The sequence below is a fragment of the Sus scrofa genome, chromosome 10 (genome assembly GCF_054392235.1).
Source record: "Sus scrofa isolate SSC_HxYL_T2T_F1_AM1 chromosome 10, Sscrofa_HxYL_maternal_Yorkshire_Landrace_v2.0, whole genome shotgun sequence".
In the NCBI taxonomy this organism is placed as follows: domain Eukaryota; kingdom Metazoa; phylum Chordata; class Mammalia; order Artiodactyla; family Suidae; genus Sus; species Sus scrofa.
Genome location: NC_139392.1, coordinates 25,279,135 through 25,297,978, shown reverse-complemented (window position 1 = coordinate 25,297,978; position 18,844 = coordinate 25,279,135). Strand labels below are relative to the sequence as shown.

The following is an 18,844-nucleotide window of genomic DNA, read 5'->3' as shown; positions in this document are numbered from 1 at the left end:
CCATGGCAAGTGCTGGCTGGGGTCCTGGAGCCTCAGAGACATAGGCTTTGCTACCTAACTTGTTGGTAAAGGCTGTGGATTCAAGGGACGGTGGCAAATGTACTCTCTCTGAGCCTTGGTAGCTCCTCTGTAAAATGTCACTGGTGATGCCTCTGACACAGACTTGCCATGAGGATAAAAGGCACAGGGGCTGTCAAGGGCATCTCCCGGTTCCCAGAATTCTTGTTACCACTGGGCATGACTGAGCTAGCTGCTCTGGAGGCTGAGGGCTCAGTGATGCTGAGAAGGTTCTCAATGTCAGAGACCCCATGAGAGAAGAGAGTCTGAGGAGCTGGGTCCTTTCTAGTTCCAGTTCAAGTTCAAGTAGAGCCTTGTGGGGTTTGGGTCTGGGAAGCCAGCCCAGGGGATATAACGTGATCACGTTTAAAGAAGAGTGTTCCAAAGTCAGACAGGTGTGGACTTGCAAGGGAGGGCCACATCAGGACATGAGGGCTGGGGCTAGTGGGTCATTTCAGTCTGTGGCTGCTGTGGGGAGGGTCTTTCCTCTAGCACATGGATGGGGCTGCAGTGACAGGTGGCAGGCAGAGCCAAAGAGACAGGAGTTGTGAGCTCAGGCCCATGGACAAGGGTCCAGAGAGGAGAATAAAACCACCCAGAGCTGCAGTGGATGCTCTTAGGTCACAGATGTGGGACAGTGTGTGGGGCCTGACCCAGAGATCTGAGAGATAGGGTCTTTCAGAGAAAGAAAGTGGGAACTGACCCTAAGAGGCCAAACCCTGAAGGCAGAAATGCTGCAGGATTGGGACAGGGACCACGTCCCCACATGGTGGTGAGCAAAGGCAGAAGGGAGTGGGGGTTTCCAGGTGAGACTGCATGCTGTCACCTCACTGTCACTCCCGCTCGTGGTGACCATGTGTCCTAACACTGGGGCGGGATGCCAGACTAAGGTGTGGCTTTGAACCAATCAGGACAAGCCCCTCACCACCACTCCGGTGGTCTTTCCAAAGATGCCCACCTGATCCCATCTCTCCTTATTAAAGCCTTCCCTGGCCCCACGGTCTATGGGGTGGATCCGCGTCCATGGCCCGCCATGACTTGGCCTCAACCTCCTCCCCAGGTCTGGTCTTTCCCCTGGGGGACTCAAGGTATTCCAGCCCCGCAGAACCACCATTTCCCAGACGTGGCTCCCACACTCCCAAGCCATTAGACTGTCTGTTTTCTAGGCATCCTGCTCTAAAGAAAGCCTCTGCTCACAAACAAGGCAGATGATCAGAGAGCGAAAGCAGTGGAAATTTAACTTGTGTCTTTTGTTTCCCTAATGTTAAATCTGTAAATTCAAGGACCTAAAGCATATTTGACTGTCTCGGCAATATCTTCATATGTCCCCTCCTTTGAGCCAGGCGACCCTCTCTGGGTTTCTGTGGTGTCTTCTGCACTTCTCTGCTACGGCAATTGTCACGTTGCGATAGGCTTTTGTTTTCTTCATCATCCTGGTAATCCTGATGCTAAGCAGAGCATCTGACACCCAGGGCTTCCTTTCTTAGGCACTGAGTGGCTATTAGAGCAACTGTGGACATCCCTTCCCATGAATCTATTGCACATTGAACGTGCCCATGTTATGACCCTTGTCTGGCATGCATAAATCATTGGTTTCCATGTCTGTGTCTTCTCTCTCTCTCTCTCTTTTTTTTTTTTTTTTTGGTCTTCCCTGTGATGTGTGAAGGTCCCAGGCTAGGGAGCAAACCTGAGCCACAGCAGGGACAACACTGGATCCTTTACCCCCCTGAGCCACAAGGAAACTCCTGTGTCATCTCTTAATTATAAGCTCAGTGAGGCCAGGGGCTATAATCTTTCTTTCTATACATCCTGCACCTGGCACATAGTAGATGCTAATAATATTTGCTGATTGAATGAATGAACCCAGTGAGGATTACTGGACATGGGATAAAAAGTCAAAAACATTTTTTTTTTTTTTTGTCTTTTTAGGGCCGCAGCTGAGGCATATGAAGGTTCCCAGGCTAGGGGTCGAATCAGAGCTGTAGTCACTGGCCTACGCCACAGCCACAGCAACCCGGGATCCGGGCCACATTTACAACCTACACCACAGTTCATGGCAATGCTGGATCCTTAACCCACTGAGTGAGGCCAGGGATTGAACCTGCGTCCTCATGGATGCTAGTCAGATTCATTTCTGCTGAGCCACGATGGGAACTCCTCAAGCACACTCTCAAAAGATAAATGACCTTCATACAGAACCTGTAAAGATTGTGTTTCAAAACTGTTACTGTCCATTAAAAGCAAGTAGTCCCAGAAGGTTTTTAGCTGCAAAAAAATTTCCCATTATTCTCTAATTGGTGCCCAGTAGCTGAAACTCCTGTTGTTTTGTCTGTTTCCCTGGACAATAGATATGAATTCTCTTCTGGGTCTCCCTGAAGTGAATAGCAGTCTGTAAACATCCTATTGCTTCAATATATTGATTGAACAAACTGGAGACTTCACATAACTTTTATCTTTTTATTGCTCATATTACCTTAAAGTTATATTGATACACAGGACATATTTGTAAAAGTTTTGAATAGCACTATTCTTGAGTGGGGTGGGAGAGAAATTTCTTAACCCTCTGGGAATTAATTCTAAAGAAACTATGTTCTGAAGCCATATCTATATCTGACTCTGGGAGAAAAGTTTTTATGTTGCAAGTTAAAAATATAAAAATATTGAGAAAAAATCTCAAAATGTCACATTCTGAAAATTTACCTAGAATGTTTTAGTGGCGTTTTCTTCTTTCACTAATATATACATTTCTAAATGAATAAAAAACAGACAATACAAATCCATAAGGAGATTATTTCTCAGAAACTCAAGGAAAAAATAAATCCAGCTTTGAGTTAGAGGATGTCTTTATATATCGAAACACTTTTAGTCATCTTAAAAAATACAATTTCTTAATATATATTTAAAATGCATTTTTACAAAGAAGGAGCGTCTAAGATAATCAGAACGGTGGAAATTCAATGACAGTTTTAAGTTTGCTCCCTTAATATTACTTTGGAAAACGCAAGAACTTTAAACACACTTGAATCTTTAGCAGGTTTACAGTAAAACAGAATGGTTCCCTTCAAGAAATGGAAAAAAAAAAAAAAGATAAAAGTAAATAGCTCTTATATCCTGTCCAACACAGACAAACAAAAAACCCCTCTCTGTAGGACACTGCCATGGTTTTGTTCGTATATTCTTTTAAACTGTGGATCAAAGGCAGCAAGAGTGCAGGATTAACTAATGTATTTTATGCTATTTGTGTTTTTTGTGCATCAAGAAACGCCAGCATCTGTAAGAGGGCAGCAGCAGGGGAGGGCGGGGATCTTGCGAGGCTGGGTAAGAGAAGCTGATGGTGGTCAGTGACGGAGGAGTCTCACATCGCAGATGGGGGCCGCTTTGATGAAATCCCAAGGGCAGAGGGGGAGGGAGGGTCTCTCACGCAGCCTCTGTGGTGTTGACTGGCCCACCAGGGAGGTGCGTAACCCAATATATTTGTGGGAAAATCTCTGAGTAATTTTAGATGTGACTAACAGAGTTATCTGTGTGTTCACGGAGATACCCGAAGCCGTCATTTATTATGACACATCGCCTTCGTTCTTCCGCACTTTTCCTTTCCACAGCCTATGACGCTCTCCTTGCTGCCGACAGGGAGATGAGGATCAGGCATGACAGTTCTTGCTGTGCACCTAGAAAATGCCACCCGTAGTTTTAAAAGTGACCAAATCAGTCCTGCAGCTGATTGTTTTGTCTGTGCCTGCAGACCTCAAAGTGCTGTCTGTCCGCAGGTGGTCCACAGGCTGGAGAAGCCCAAGGGAAGAAGGATGCTGAGTTACGATGGGTGGTCCTGATGGTGCAAAGGCAGGGAATGGACCGAGTATCCAGGGTGAATTTCCTGGCCGGAGAGGAGACGATAACAAGGTTTGGAGTTGTACATTCTGCATTTACAAGGTGTAGGGGCTCTGAGCCCCTTACCTTCATTTTATTCCTTTAAAATTCCTCTCCCTGATAGGTCAGGGCTGAGGGGGAGATTTCAGAAATCAAAAAGATACTATTTACAGCCTATTTCATTTCACACACGTAATTTCTAGGCTCCGAAGAGAAAAAGAGAAAGGAGAACAAAGGAAAACACTGGTTGACACCACTCCAGAAAAGCTATCTGACTGATATTTGCCATGATTGTGTCACATGGTGAGTTTAGGAGTTCCCATCATGGCGCAGTGGTCAACGAATCCGACTAGGAACCATGAGGTTGTGGGTTTGATCCCTGTCCTTGCTCAGTGGGTTAAGGATCCGGCATTGCCGTGAGCTGTGGTGTAGGTCGAAGACACGGTTTGGATCCCGACTTGCTGTGGCTGTGGTGTAGGCTTGCAGCAACAGGTCCAAATTGACCCCTAGCCTGGGAATCTCCATATGCCACGGGTGCAGCCCTAAAAGGACAAAAGTAAAAAAAAATTAAAAAAAAAATGGTGAGTTCAGAGTCACATAGAAAAGGAAGACCTTCCATCCTCACTTTGGATTTTTAAAAATCTTCTACTGTAATTATTAAGAAGAACTTCTCATAAGTATCGTTTTGTGTCTACAAGAAAATACTGTTTGTGGAAACTGGTTTCCAGAATTATTAATCTGTTTTATCCCAAAAGAGATACGTGTTTTGGGAACGGCTCCTTACTCTGAAGTTCATTTTCTCCATTGTCCAAATTAGGTGCTGTGCTAAATGGTTTCTAAGATCTCTTCAACATCTTGACAGTCTCTGGAGGTGATGACTTTTGACTAAATTGAATTCTCTTCCTTTTCCCTGTGGGCCCCATCAGTGCGCAAAGAAAGAGACTTTAGTATCTCGTTGCTAGTGAAACAAGACATTTGAAGACAAAACATCGCACCAAACTGGAGGCTCCTGAATAACTGTGATTGTCACGCACACAGTGGCTTCAGTTGTTTTGGAAAAACTTGATCTGTCAATGAGTCCAGAACGTGCTAGTTCAGTGGGGGAAAGAGGATGGGAAATACCGCCGCTGGGAGGGAACCGAGTCATATGACGCTGGAGGATGTCTGATGGGGCGCCGAAGAGCGCGATTTCAATGAACGCGGAACGCTTTTGTTTTTATTTATAGGCATCTGCCTGGAAGGGCTCTCCAGGCTAGACGCTATCAAGTACATCCTCTGGTTGGAGCCTCCAGGAGCTGCCTTTCCTCCTCCCTCCTCTCCGCACCTCTCCGCAGCTTAACCTCCCCAGTCAAAGCGCGGATCGATGTCACGGTGACAGATCTTTTTCCTACCGTGATAGTGTCTGTAAATCAAAGCCCATCAGGGTAGACCAGAAGCTCTGACGACACCACATCATTCCACCCGTGTCAAAGAACAATAAGCATGACTTTGGAGGAAAATGGTTTTTTGGAAATAAATTGAGGCAGTATTTCAAAAAGGTGAATTCTGTAGCGCAAAATATGGCTGGAAAGGTAGTTCCCGGTCTCTGGCTGGAAGGAACGTCCTTTCCTTTTTTTCTTCGGGGGTTATTGAGCTTGGCAGCGAAGGGAGAGGCAAAAGGAAGGTGCTCTGGGAAGGACAAGGGAGGAAAAGCACGTTCCTTCCCTGCTTACCAGCTAGTAGGGTGTGGACCACAGTCGTTCTCATAGAAGACAAGAAGTGGAGGGTGGAGACTGAAGATGCAGTTGGCGGGGACCACAGAGGGGGAGGGGGGAGCCTGGGGCTGGCAGGGGATGGGAGGGCTTCCCCAATGAGGAGGGCGCCTGGTGGATGGGTGGGTGGGTGGGGGTGGTGGGTTATAAACAGAGGTTAATATAAATGACTTGACAAAGGAGCCTGAACAACTGGGATGGTCTGAAATGGGAGAGGAGAGAGAATACAGGATGTGAGTAAGACTTGCTGGGGCGGGGGCGGGGGGTAGAGAAGGGTTCACTTTGGTGACTTGGATTTGGGGCGGAGGGTCTGCAGCAGCAGGTGCAGCTCAGGTGTGCTGTACAGCAACTGTCTGCTCACTGTTCTGTAATAACTGACATGGGAAAGAAGACTGGAGACCTGTGGATGTACCACTGATTCACTCTGCTGTACACCTGAAGCTAAATCAACGATACATTCAAAAATTTGGACTTCCCGTCGTGGCGCAGTGGTTAACGAATCCAACTAGGAACCATGAAGTTGCAGGTTCGATCCCTGGCCTCACTCAGTGGGTTAAGGATCCGGCGTTGCCATGAGCTGTGGTGTAGGTTGCAGACGCGGCTCGGATCCCGCGTTGCTGTGGCTCTGGTGTAGGCCGGCAGCTATAGCTCGGATTCAACCCCTAGCCTGGGAACCTCCACATGCCATGGGAGCAGCCCTAGAAAAGGCAAAAAAAACAATAAATAAATAAATAAACAAACAAACCATACAATTAAAAAAAATATTGCAGTCAGTAGATGTGAGTGGATTTTACCCTAAAGTTCTGGCTTCCTCTCTCTCCGGCCTGAGGGCTCTGGTCCTGCCACCTGACCGCTTGGGTTCCAGTCCTTGCTTAGGAGTTTTGTGACCTTTGAGCAGGTTTCCTAATGGCGCCATGCCTCAGTTGTGCCATCTCTAAATTGGGCATAATGAGGGCTTCCCACCTCAGAAGCTTGTTGGGCTTGCCAAGCAAATCTTCCAGGGTGCCACTCGGCCCAGTCCAAGGTATACGCCTCTGTATCGAACTGCAAGATCTATGCTCCATCTAATTTTGGCTGGGACTCTCCGCCCGGACCTCGCTCCAATTAGCTACGGTGGAGGAGAGATGCAGAGGGCAAAACCTCAGCCGCACATTCATAAGGTATCTGGGTAACTGCTCAAAATACTTTGATGTTCCTAGAAAAACATTTTGCCTGGAGTCCTTTGGCATGACAATGAAATCTCCAGGGTGCAGCCAGGAAAACCCCTTCTGTGGACTACAGAAGGGTCTAGGATCATTTAAATATCTCCGATAGAGAAGCAGCACAGAGCCTTCTATTAAAAAAGAAGAAGAAGAATCTATTACAATTTGAGAGAAAGCTGATTACAGAGGGCTGCACAGAAGGGGATGTTAAGAGGATTAAGAGGGTCGTGCCCAAGCCCCCTTTTCCACTGGGACAGTCTAATACCAGCACCATCCCAATCAGTGGTACCCAAAGGCAAACCTCACCTCTCTGTCTCTCCCGCCAAAGACGGAAGTCAGGCTTTGGCCAAAGGTAACAATAAATATTAAAAGCTTTATTATCAATGTTTGATAGCAGCATGAAACATTTATATTTATGTATAATTTCATTTGCTGAAAAGATGCAGGTGGTTTTTAAAGAGGCTATGGCTCGGTCATTTTTAAAAAGATCTAATTATCTTCTTGCCAATTTCCCTTTGTTAGAGCAGAGCAGAGGGCGCCAAACAAAGAAAAACCGCACTAGAACTGATGCTTGCTCACTGCTACATAATTTGTTCTGAATCAAGGTCGACAGTATAGAGGCTCTTGTGTTTGGCCTCTTGTCTTCATTTTCTATTTAACTTCCTTCACAATCTTTCGGTGATTTAGAAACAAATGTATGCAGACATTTGGGCAATTAGACGAGCCATTTTCAAATGACGGAAAGCATCAGCACAAGCCAGGACCTTAAGAATTCCTTTGGCTGGATGTGCCGAGACCTTGTTTGGTCTGCAGTTGTCTTTGTGGAGTATAAAGCACGAGGAGGACCTGGAGCCCTCCATCCGTCACACTGGTCCATAGCGACATAATGATGCCTGTCATTTCACATCTGTTGTTATGCTCAACGTCGGACAGCCATGCATGTTTAAAAAACATATACCACAATGGGATTAGGAAAAAAAGTCCCACTTGCATTTGTGGTCCCAAGTCCCTCATTGGCAAGGAGAGGCGATCAGACCTTAGGAAGGACGTTGGTTCTGGAGATGAGCACAGCTGGATTGGAAGCCCCGTCTACACCTTACTGCCTGGGTGATCCTGAGTCCAACACTTTCTGAGACATCATTTCTTTGTCCGTAGATTGGAGATGACACATACCTTGCTGGGCAATAGGAGCGTTTCTAGAGATTCTTAGCGGGGTGTTGGGTGTAGAGCAAGCGGCTTGTTAAATGGTAGGTGTTCTGCCACTACTGACAGTTCCTGTCCTTCTGGGTTTAGACATGTAAAGAATGACTCACCTTCTTCTTTTATGTGTAGTTATTCTGTCAAGTCATTTAAAAGTTGCCTTTTTGGAAATTCCAATCATGGCTCAGTGGTTAACAAGCCTATCTAGTATCCAGGAGGAGGTGGGTTAGATCCCTGGCCTCGCTTAGTGGGTTAAGGTTCTGGTATTGTTGTGAGCTGTGGTATAGGTTGCAGACATGGCTCGGATCTGGTGTGGCTGTGGCTGGCGTTGTGGTGTAGGCTGGCAGCTATAGCTCGGATTCGACCGCTAGCCTGGGAACCTCCACATGCCAAGGGAGCAGCCTTAAAAAGAAAAGAAAAGAAAAAGTTAAATAAAAAATACTTTATATGAATACAAGGAGAAAAAGAAAAAAAACTAAATTGCTTTCATTCGTATTTCCTATCGTATCAAAGATCAGAAGACAGTGAGACAGCATCTAGTTTTGAGGCAAAAAGACTGACTCCAAAATTTTATACCCAGACACATAATTCATATATGAGTGCTCCAAATGGTATGATTCGTTTTTCTATCTTGGGAAAAAAAATTGCTTACATCTGTCACCAGGTAGAAGAGGCAGAACTGAGTTCAAGGATGGAGATTTTATGCTATAGAAGCAGTGGCAGTGAGTTGCAGAAACATTTAGATACAGAATTGAGAATAAATATTGGTAGATGTTTGAGAAAAAGTTCACAGCCAATACAAAGACACCTTTTAAAAGGAAAGCTATAAAATAGAACAGTTATTTTACATAATAACCTGGGAACTGGGGGAGAAGGCGAGATGAGCAGGGAGGAAAAGAGCCTGAGAGTAAAAAAAGCACATAGGAGACTTTTGTGGGAGGAATGCAATAGAAAGAGGCCAGCAAAGCACAAGTCATGCTGCAAGAGCAAGAAGAAATCAGGTTGCACGAGCCTGTAATGGAAAAGAACCTGAAACAGAATATAGATATATTATATTTAATTATAGGAGTTCCCGTTGTGGCTCAGTGGTTATCGAACCCGACTAGGATCTATGAGGACTCGGGTTCAATCCCTGGCCTCACTCAGTGGATTAGGGCTCTGACATGGCCATGAGCTGTGGTGGAGGTTGCAGATGTGCCTTGGATCCTGCATTGCTGTGGCTGTAGCATAGGCCAGCAACTGCAGCTCTGATTTGACCCCTAGCCTGGGAACCTCCATATGCTGCAGGTGTGTCCCTGAAAAGACAGAAGACCAAAAAAAAAAAAATTAATTATATATAAAAAGAATAAAATGCAAGAATAAATTATATATAAAAATGATATATAAAAGAATGTATATATTATTTTTGTAGAAATGATATATATGCTTATCTATAAAATAATTATGTATTATATCTGATTATCTTTTACTTATATAAAACTGAATCAATATGGTCCATGTACAATATTGTAAATCATTATACTTTGGTAAAAAAATAAAAATTTAAAAAAAATTTTAAGTCCGGGAAGAGTAAGTATGAATGTAAAGGCAAACATTTCAGTCATCAAAAAGAGACGAGTCAAAATTTGAAATTAAATGGCAGCATTTCTCAAAGTTCCAAACCAAAATCCAATATGCGTGCATATGTACTATTACTTATAATTCTTACAAAAGGTTTTAATGAAATGATGAGAAACATTCATTAACAAAAGGGGGTTGAAAGAAAGAAAGAAAGAAGAAGGTGGCAATGACAACTCTGGATTTCCTAAAATACAAGACAAATAGAATGGAATTGGACAAAGATTAGTATTTAGTAGTAAAATAAAATTATGAAATATTTTTAGGCTCAAACTATAAGAAAAATTGAACATAAAAAACAAATAATCTTTGGAGATTTTTTTTTCTTAGCTTTGGACAAATCAAGCAGACATAAAGTGAAATAAGAAAGTGTTCCTATTGTAGCTCAGCAGAAATGAATCCAACTAGTAACCACGAGGTTTTGGGTTCCATCGCTGGCCTCAGTGGGTTAAGGATCTGGCATTGCCGTAAGCTGTGGTGTAGACCATAGACATGGCTCACATCCCGTGTTGCTGTGGCTGTGGTGTAGGCCGGCAGCTGTAGCTCCAATTAGACCCCTAGCCTGGGAACCTCCATATGCCTCGGGTGCGGCCTTAAAAAGCAAAAATAAGTAAAGTAAAATAAGAGAAAAAGGAAAAAAATGAAAAATATAATCATGGTATTATATTATAAAGTATATATATATTATAAAGTATCCCAATGGGATATTTTACATATATTCTAAATGCTATTTGGCAAAGGAGAAAGTTAAAATCACAATGAGCACTTAAAAACATAAAAAATAAGAATGCTTGTTATCACTAAGGGGCTGCACAGTAATACTCAGAGAAAAATTGAGAGATCAAATGATTTGAAAATAATAAAGTGCAAAATATTCAGCTTGAAGCTGACCCATGTCTTGATCCACAGACGCTTAGGACACACACATTTCCTATTGTCCCTTTGCTGCCTCGGAGGAGAATTCATGGCTTGTGGGGCGATGCACCAAAATAAAGTTCAGAAGGGCAATTGTTCAAGGAAGGCAAAAAAGGAGAGTGGGTCTGATCCCTGACCTTGACTTGCTCTCGAGAATGTCATTTAGGAGAATACAGTTGGCACCTCATTCTTCTAAATATACCCCATGGAATCCAAATATCAGAGCAGAAGTTGCCTTTGTGGCTCAGCAGGTTAAGGACCTGATGTTGTCTCTATTCCATCCCTGACCTCGTTCAATGGATTGAGAGATCCAGCATTGCCCCAAGCTATGGCGGAGATTGCAGATGCAGCTCAGATCCGGTGTTGCTGTGGTTGTGGTGCAGGCCCCAGCTGTGGCTCTGATTCCACCTCTAGCCTGGGAAGTTCCATGACACAGGTGCGACCATACAAACAAGCAAACAAACAAACAAAAATAGCAGAGCAATTTGCTACTTATTATCATCCATTTTAAAAACTACATGGCAAAGCTCTTCTTTTACCATTGAAATGTATCACTTATTTTCTCATTTGAATTCATATGTTATCCTTTACACTTAAAAGCTTTTTACTAATCACTGTGCAATTAAAGTGCCTACTATTGGGGATTACCTGGCCTCCTGTTTGAAGATCTATGGCTTCGAAGTTCAACGGTAGTACGGAGAGTTATACCTAGTGAGACATTTGGTTCTCTGGACAGCTGCTTTAAAGCTGCCAAACATTGCAATGGGACTCGTTAATTTTCCTTTTAGTTTTGGTGGATTTCTTACATGAGCACGAAGGCCAACCAAGGACTACTTCTACTTTTTGCAAATTCCCTTGACTTTGATTTCTATTTGAAATATTAAAGGATTTTTTTTCCTCTTTCACGACTCTAAGGGAGGGAGGCAGAAACTGACTCAAGCCATTTATCAGTAGACCAGTGCTGGCAGGCATAACACAAGAGGTTGGTAGCCACCGTCTTGATCTGAGACTCTCTTAATCCCAATTGCCTCCCTATTCAGAGCCTTCCTGCCTAAAAGTCTCCTCCAAAGGCTACATTGCCTTAGATTAGTAATCTTGCTGTTGCTTTTCTCAACCAATGGAGTGATAGGGTAGAAGAGCTCCAGAGAGCTGGTTGTGAAGGGAGAACTGAGGGAAGATAGATGTTTAAAGAAGATGTAGCCAAAACTCTTTAAGAATGGAGGGATACTCTTCTGGTTTCTGAGGCTGTTTCCAATGTGGTATGTGTTTGTGTGTGGGGGAGTGCTCCCTACCGGGGATGCTCCCTATGGGGGTGCTCCCCAGAGGGGTGCTTCCTACAGGGGGTGCTCCCTATGGGGGGTTGCTCCCTACTGGGGGTGCTCTCTATGAGGGTGCTCCCCACAGGGTGTGCTCCCTACCAGGGTGTGCTCCCTACCAGGGGGAGCTCCCTATAGAGTGGTTGCTCCCTACCAGGGGTGTTCCCTACACAGTACCAAGCAACTTTCAGACACCAGCAGTGTGTCCAAGCATCCAAACTCAATTCTGACACTATCTACCCAAAGAAAACACATTCCACAAGCTCAGGGTTCAGTCCTACTAGACTGCCCCCAGCACTCCCTCCCCAACTCAGATGCCACTGGAATACCTGTGCTTTGATTGACTATAAATCTGGGTTTCCATGACCTCCTCTTTGAGTTGGACCATTGGCTAGAGTGGCTCACAGAACCCAGAAAAACATTTTACTTCCCAGATTTACTGGTTTATTATGAAAGGATATCATTTAGGAACAGCCAGAAGGAAGAGATGTAGGGGTCAGATATAAAGAAATGTCATAGGGCTCCCCTGCCCTTTCTGAAGGCACCATGCTCCCCAAATTTCCCTGTGTTTCACCAACCTGGAAGCTTCTTTGAGCCCTGTCCTTCGGGGTTTTACGGAGGTTTCATTACATAGGCACAACTGATTAAACCATTGGCCACTGGCCACCGATTCAACTTCTAGTCCCTCCCCTCTGACCTCCAGGAAGAGGGGAGGGTCTAAAATTTGGTTCCCATGACAACCAGCTCCCATCCCTACCCTGGGCCCCAAAGCCAGCTTATTTACATAATAAAGACACCACACCTTTATAGCTTTCCTCATTACAAAATTCCAAGCTTGAATTTGAGCAAAGACCAAAGACAAAAGAGGATGACCAAATATGTATTTCTTATAACTTCACAACATTGCAGAGGCCAAACACAAAGCAATCTGACTTCAGGATTTTGCCTCAAACTGTGAAACTCTTCATTATAAATTAGAGAGCCTAAGTGTTAGAGTCAAATTTCTATCAAGGTGGGCAGTGCAGGCAGGAAATTTTGGACATGACTCTAGATATCTGAAAACTAATTTCAGTGAAGCTCTTAGGTCAACACACTTGAACAGTTTTATATTTTCACAGATTTATTTATTTATTTATTTATTTATTTATTTTGTCTTTTTGCCTTTTCTAGGGCCGCTCCCCCAGCATATGGAGGTTCCCAGGCTAGGGGTTGAATTGGAGCTGTAGCCACCAGCCTACACCACAGCCACAGCAACGCGGGATCCGAGCCACGTCTGCAACCTACACCACAGCTCATGGCAACGCCGGATCGTTAACGCACTGAGCGAGGCCAGGGATCGAACCTGCAACCTCATGGTTCCTAGTTGGATACGTTAACCACTGCGCCATGACGGGAACTCCTATATTTTCATAGATTTAGGACATCTTGAATTTCTCACGTCCTATAACAGAACCTCTGAAAGGGGACTGTGTGGATTGTGTTTAGAGACAAAACCAGTTTGACCATTTAAACTGAATTGAAGAGTTTTCTATCTCCACTGACCTGCCACCTTTTCAAAGGTAGCAATATCCATGCAAGTTGACAACGGTTGGCAGTGGTTTTCCTCTGAGGGGCATATTGTCATGTGTCCCAATTATTTTTATTGGTTCTATGAAAAAGCCATGTCACATGGCATATGCACACACAGGTATTGCTTTGAAGACAAGCTCGTACTCAAATGCTAAGCCTATGTTGATATTTAGTCTTTTTTTTTTGTCTTTTTGTCTCTTCTAGGGCCATACCCGAGGCATATGGAGGGTCCCAGGCTAGGGGTCTAATTGGAGCTGTCGCCGATGGCCTACACCACAGTCACAGCAACTCAGGATCCGAGCTGCATCTGTGACCTTAACCCACTGAGCGAGACAAGGGATCAAATTCGCAACCTAGTCGGATTCGTTAACCACTGCGCCACGACGGGAACTCCCTCTAGAGATTCTTTTACGTGATCTGGGTCACACACAAATTCACTTTTAACCTAGAGGATTAAAATCACAGGAATTTAGAGCTGTAAGAAAAGTTAGATCTCTTTTAGCATCATCAGTATTTCTTTATGTCTGCCTTTGGGAATGTGGGCAAGGCCAAGGCAGAGTTAGAATTTTAGGTGATATCTGCTTGTATTTTCACATTTTCTGCGAGTGGCTTTGGATTCCTTCATGCCATTTCAGACACGCCTGTCATCATGTATCATCAAATATTTATCTATGTTATTGGATTATCAGATCAAACATTAATATCCTATTACTTCTCATTGTGCTATTCCTGCTGGTTTTTATCCTTACCGATATTAATGACCTTTCTCTTTTGGACATGTTTGTGGAAAGGGATTTTACATGATCACAAATAAAATTTAACATCTTCAAAACAAATTTCTTCTTTACATACAGTAGAAAGAAATATGCAGTTGTCAAATTAACATCAGATAGTTGCCAACCTACAAATTGACTATTTGATCATTAATACAACTGAATATATGCGTTCAAAATTAAATTAAAAGATGATTGAGGGCACAACAGACTTTGGAGTCCTGGGTATGAATACCAGTTATGCCCCTTGCTTTGGACTTTAGACTTTGGTCTCAGGTTCCTTACCTGGAGACGCTGTCAAGGTTAAATGACATATAGCAAAGGAAGCGTGTAGCACAAACTGAGTGTTAAGTGTCTGACATACTCGGCTGAGTGCACATTAGCTACACTGTTTTTCTTTATAAAATAAGAACTTGAAACAAATTGCTTCTTTTTTTTTGCTGCGGGGTGCATGCACAAGTCATGGGGGGAGGGTGGAGAGACACAAACTCTTATCTTAATTACCAAGGGTAAAGACATGCATATACATTATATTATGTCTAAATCCATGGGTCAGCATAAACGGGCATCTTGGTTAAGCTCCATGCACTGATACGTGCCAACCTGATTATAATGCTGTCGTCGCTGTTGGGAACAAGGCCAGGACCCACGGAGACAAAATGACGTCTTAAGGTAGCAGGCTTTCAACTCACATTCTATACAGTGATAAAGCCTCTGTTGCATTATTACCTAAAGCTTTTTTTTTTTTTTTTTTTAATTTATTACCAATCCATTTCCAGCTTTCATTGTGTAAAACCAGGAGCATGGGAGACTATGAAAGTCATTCTTCATAGAGCGCTGCTTTGGAAAGACTTTGTTGTAAACGTCCACAGGCGTCCTCAGATGAGAATGAATCTGTCTGAATACAACCGGTAATCTGAAGGTAATTAAAGTAGTTTTGCAAGGTGCAATAAACATCCATTGTTGGGTCTACAGCGCATTCGTTTATGCTACTGTGAAGATGATGTCTTTTTAGGCCGTGAGCTGTTTTGAAAAATTTCAGAGGCCTCAAGTCTGAAAAAACACAAGGACAAGATAATGGCTGGAGACACAATTAATCCTGGTGCCTCGGCATAGTACAAACTGTTACAGCACACGCAAAGAAAAAGCTGCACAGAGGTTATAGAAAGAGAAGGTAATGCATAGTCTTAGAAAAAAAGACAGCTTAGATGTCGAGCGTGTCAGTGGAATGAAGAATACCTGAGAAATTTAAATAGCGCAAGACAACACGTATTATCAAGATGGGAAAAGGAATTTAAAACGTGTGTAGGATGTATGAAATAAAATGTGTGTTGATGTATATGTGAAGAGGAGATGACATTTAGGAAGTTTTACCTGCCTAAAAGAAAACTTTATCTCTTTCTATTTCTTTTTTTTTTTTTTTTTTTTTTTTGTCTGCACCTGCGGCATGCAGAAGTTCCCGGGCCAAGGATCGAACCTGAGCCACAGCAGTGGCAATGCTGTGTCCTTAATCCACTGAGTCACCAGGGAACTCCATCACTTTTGTTTCTTTAGGAGAGACCTCAGTTGGTGTGTAGGCAGGATTTCAAAAGCCCCAGCAGCACATCACCCACTCCTGACTCCAAATTCCTGCCCACCTAGTGAAGTGGCCAGGACCCAGGAGGAAACTGCTGGCGTAACCTCTGATGATCAGCTTTTACCTCGTAGCAGCTTCTATCACTGTCAACTCTTTTACAACTTCTTTCGCAATGACTTATGTTTATGAAAATAAATCATAAAAAGGTGCTTGTGGTCTACTCCTACCCCAGAAGCCTCTAAATTGGGGACCTGATTTGGGAAATTTGGTCTCAACTTTTATTTATTTTTTATTTTTATTATTATTTTTTGCTTTCTAGGGCTGCATCTGCGGCATATGGAGACTCCCAGGCTAGTGGTCGATTCAGAGCTACAGCCGTCTGCCTAGCCACAACCACAGCAACACCAGATCGGAGCTGCATCTGCGACCTACACCACAGCTCACAGCAACGCCGCATCCTTGACACACTGAGCGAGACTGGGGATCAAACCCGCATCCTCATGGATCCAAGTTGAGCTCATTAACCCCTGAGCCACGATGGGAACTCCCGTCTCAACTTTTAAATATGAAATGGTCAGCTTCCCCACTCTGCTGCTGAATGACCAGGCGGAGAGATTTCAGCTGTCTCTGCTTCCCACCCCATCCACCCCAAATAGACTCCGTCAGTGTGTTAGAAAAACCTCACCTTTTCATTCTGTGTGGACCAACTCCATGCGGTTACCATTTCACATAGGATTTGCAAATCCAGCAGTGGAAGGATCCCATCAACCTCAAGTGACCTCTTCCAGCTGCCAGGTGAGTATTTACAGTCAGCTGTCATTTGCACTCACGGTGACTTCCGACAGTCAAGACGTATCTTCTTGCTCCTACGTTCACTTGGAGTAAAGGCGCTCGGTTGGAGCTGGGCTCAGTTATGGAAATCCTTCCCTGAGGTGCATGAAATAGATGTACTGGTTCAAGTTAAGAACTGCCCCTCATGCCCAGCAGTCACATGCCAAGTTTCACCCCATCACCTGGGGCACATCTTTGCTCACCCAGCTGCAGAGAAGCATCCTGGTTGCTTTTTGGTTGAGCACAGTACAGCCTCTGAGGACCCAGCCTTGGTCTTCAGAGAACCTGGAGGCACCATCTGAGGGACCTACTCAGGTGGCTTGAAATACTACCTGCAACACGCACTGAACTTCTCTGCACACATCATCATCCCGTTTTTCAAAGTGAGTCTTTGGCTCCTTAGTCAAAAGGCATTTTTCACCAAGATGCCAGTGATTCTGGGCTATGGCTCTAACGTTTGCCTCCCTCCAAACTCAGTTGCCAGATGTCCTAAAGGACAAATAGTAGTTACAAAACTGGATGTGCAGTTAAATTCAAAACAGGATGCCCAGTTAAATTCAAAAACCTGGTAAATCATGATATATATATTTGCGTGTGTGTGTGTGTTAAGTATATGCCATTAATAGTTGGGATATGGAGTTCCTGTCATGGCTCAGTGGCTAAGGAATCCAACTAGGAACCATGAGGTTGTGGGTTCGATCCCTGGCCTTGCTCAGTGGGTTAAGGATCCAGCATTGCCATGAGCTGTGATGTAGGTTGCAGATGCGGCTTGGATCCTGCGTTGCTGTGGCTCTGGCGAAGGCTGGCAGCTACAGCTCTGATTCGACCCCTAGCCTGGGAACCTCCATATGCCCTAGAAAAGGCAAAAAAAAAAAAAAAAAAAATAGTCGGGATATAATTACACTAAAAATATTCACTTTGTGCAAATTCAAATTTAACCAAACATCCTGTATTTTATCCAGGGACCCCATCTTGGAATCATGATGGATAACAGTTACAAAAGATCGTCTCTTTCACAGCCAGAGTAATGGGGTCCCGGAGGGGTAAAATAGCTTTTCTTTGATATTCCAGTGATTGCTGGGCTTGGCTATTTTACCGATGTCCTCTTGTAGGAGTGAGAACAGAGGAGACAAAGTTGTCATGGGCATTTTCTCTGATTTTTCCATTTTAGGTCTGCCATATTTGCCATGAAAATATGTATAGTAAGGGAGTTCCCATTGTGGCTCAGTGATAATGAACCCGACTAGTATCCATAAAGATGTGGGTTCCATCCCTGGCCTCGCTCAGTGGGTTAAGGATCCGGAGTTGCTGTGAGCTGTGGTGTAGTTTGCAAATGCGGCTCAGATCCTGTGTTGCTGTGGCTGTGGTGTAGGCTGGCAGTTGCAGCTCCAACTGGACCCATAGCCTGAGACCCTTCATATGCCACAGGTGCAGGCCTAAAAAGCAACGAAAGAAAAGAAAAGAAAAGAAAAGAAAGAAAGAAAGAAAGAAAGAAAGAAAGAAAGAAAGAAAGAAGAAAGAAAGAGAGAAAGAAAGGAAGAAAGAAAAAGAAAAAATATATATTCTGATAACCATGACTTTATGACATTATTTTGCCACTGTGGGTAGATTATTGATTTACTGGCTTATTTACTTTTCCCGCATGGAGTAAATCTATATTGGTAAAGTTTTAGGCACCAGTTTGTGAGAGATGGGAGAAAAAAAATGTGAGGCTGGGGATGTGGGTTCTCAAAATATTAATAATATTATGGAAAAAAATGTCAGACACAACTTAGAATAGATTTACAAGGAGATCCTGCTGAGTGGCATTGAAACTATGTCTAGATACTCATGTTGCAACAGAACAAAGGGTGAGGAAAAAAATGTAATGTATATAACTTGATCCCCTTGCTGTACAGTGGGAAAATAAAACAAGAAAAAATATTATGGGGCCAAATTGCAAGTAGGTCCTAAATATTAATCCTATGAACTTGTAGCTGATGGCTATGAAATGCAGGAAAGTCACCTGGCAAACAAAGCAAGAGATAGATAAATGGAAGGTTTACACCTCGGTCCCCCATCTCCACCCCAGTAACTCTGGGATGGAAGACCCAGAATATGTACTTTACCTCCTAATGCTGAATTATAAAAAATTTCGCATACAGCCAAGTTGAAAGAATCCTAGAGTACC

The 18,844-nt window shown here is 43.7% G+C and overlaps 1 long non-coding RNA gene across 1 annotated transcript in view; it reads left to right on the top strand.

The window, feature by feature from the left end:
• The window catches only part of LOC110255655 (uncharacterized), a 103,006-nt gene extending 85,753 nt beyond the window's left edge, over positions 1-17,253 (top strand). Inside the window, exons 8-10 of the long non-coding RNA XR_014818262.1 lie at positions 3,825-3,957; positions 8,033-8,124; positions 15,047-17,253. This is a non-coding gene — a long non-coding RNA (uncharacterized LOC110255655). The remainder of the gene's footprint in view (positions 1-3,824; positions 3,958-8,032; positions 8,125-15,046) is intronic.
• Positions 17,254-18,844: the final 1,591 nt, after the last annotated feature.